This window comes from Strongylocentrotus purpuratus, unplaced genomic scaffold (genome assembly GCF_000002235.5).
Source record: "Strongylocentrotus purpuratus isolate Spur 01 unplaced genomic scaffold, Spur_5.0 spur5_contig_844, whole genome shotgun sequence".
Classification (NCBI taxonomy): domain Eukaryota; kingdom Metazoa; phylum Echinodermata; class Echinoidea; order Camarodonta; family Strongylocentrotidae; genus Strongylocentrotus; species Strongylocentrotus purpuratus.
This window is the reverse complement of record NW_022145551.1, coordinates 23,308-25,000: the sequence shown is the minus strand read 5'-3', so window position 1 is coordinate 25,000 and position 1,693 is coordinate 23,308. Positions and strand designations below refer to the sequence as shown.

Genomic DNA, 1,693 nt, shown 5'->3' with positions numbered 1-1,693 from the left:
TCATATAAATAATAATTGCGAGAAGCAAATCGAAGATAAAAACGTTGGCGTAAAATGAAATATATACGAGGTGAACAACGAAAGTGAGTCCTCTTTACAAAAATGGCAAACTAGCTTCTAAGTCCTCAAAATGATTTGGTGCTTTGTAAATCTCGATCTGAAGCGCTCACTGCAATAAGTCTTCAAAAAGTGATACCTGAAACTTTCTCCCACGCTTTTATATAGTAAAGTTAACGAAGCCTTTTCCATTGACAAACGACATCAGTGAACAAAAAATCTGCTGATGACCAATCAGGAGCCGCGATTGTTACGTCCACCGAAGGGAAATCCCCTACTTTAGTGTGTCATGCCCTTGATAAGAGAAAGTGGTATTTATACCGTACTGGGATTCCCCAGAAACACAGAACGCGGCTGCGTGTGGCGTTTTGTAGACAGTCGAGGAGCTATGAAGGACAACCATCCATAATGGACAACAACTTTTTTAAAGCTGAAATTCAGAGACTGAAGCAGACTGGGTAAAGTTTGAATGAGATCGGATTAACATAATAAGAAAGTGATGTACTTCGATAACTTGTTAATACTATACGTCGTATGGGCATTTCACATTGGCCGAAACGGTAATGTCACTTTGTCACTGTAACGTCACGTAGAGCCAGACAACTTACCATTTGTTCCAACACACAATATGACTAAAATTCTAATTTTCCCAAATTTATAACTTAGGATGGCCTTTTCCTCTTTAAAGGACCTATAATAATACGCTATCCATGATACAATTAAGTAGTCCTCCAAGGGAGAAGGCACCTACAAGAAAAAAACAGAAATTAATTATATCTTTGTGCACGACTAACAGGAGAGTAACAAATGTATCCGCGACTACGTCACAATTCAATGAACAAATTGCCATTAGAGATTCGGATGGATTAGTGATCTCATATTTCTAACTCTCTTATTATTGGTCCGATTTATTTCAAACTTTCGCCAATCTGTTTCTCTTGCATTGTTCTGCTTTCCTACAAATGAATTATTTCAAAAAGGTTGGATTGCCCTTTGAGCTTAATCATAAATAAATATGTTTATAAACATTGGCAATTGTTAATCATTAAATTGGGGAAATATGGAAAAAGATCCCCACCAATAGTGTAGGGGCAGCAAGATAAATCGACAAAAAATGAAAAACCCCGGTGAAACCCAAACTATGAATTGACCTCGTACTAAGCTTTCTCCCCATTAGTGTCGCTAATGGCATAACACATTCAATAAAAAGGGGCGACTTTTTCTTTCTGAAGGGCTATTATAAAACGCACTCAGGAAGAAAAATTAAAAGAAGGGTAAAGGGAAAAACTTTCTCTTTAATCAAGTGATAAACGACCATTGTCTTTTGTGCTCGAACATTTGTTATTTATTTATTCTTTATTCTTTTCAACATAAGATAAGCCGATATAGGGTACTCTTTTACAAATACCCCTTTGCATTTGGCAATACATGCAACATGATAACGTCATCAATAAAATAACAGATTAATACCCTACTCTCTCTCTCTCTCTCTCTCTCTCTCTCTCTCTCTCCCTGTCTCTCACTCTCTCTCCCTATCTCTCTCCCTCTCTCCCTCTCCCTCTCTCTCTCTCCCTCTCTCCAAATCTCTTTCTCTTTCTCTCTCTCTATGTCTCTCTGTCTCTCTCTATGTCTCTCT

General features: G+C 37.7%; 1 protein-coding gene across 1 annotated transcript in view; it reads right to left on the bottom strand.

Moving 5' to 3' along the window:
* The window catches only part of LOC100888772, a 5,406-nt gene extending 5,244 nt beyond the window's left edge, over positions 1-162 (bottom strand). Inside the window, exon 1 of the mRNA XM_003726395.3 lies at positions 1-162. This exon is cut by the window's left edge and continues 177 nt beyond it. The gene's annotated coding sequence lies outside the window, so the exon portion shown is untranslated.
* Between the last annotated feature and the right edge of the window lie 1,531 nt (positions 163-1,693).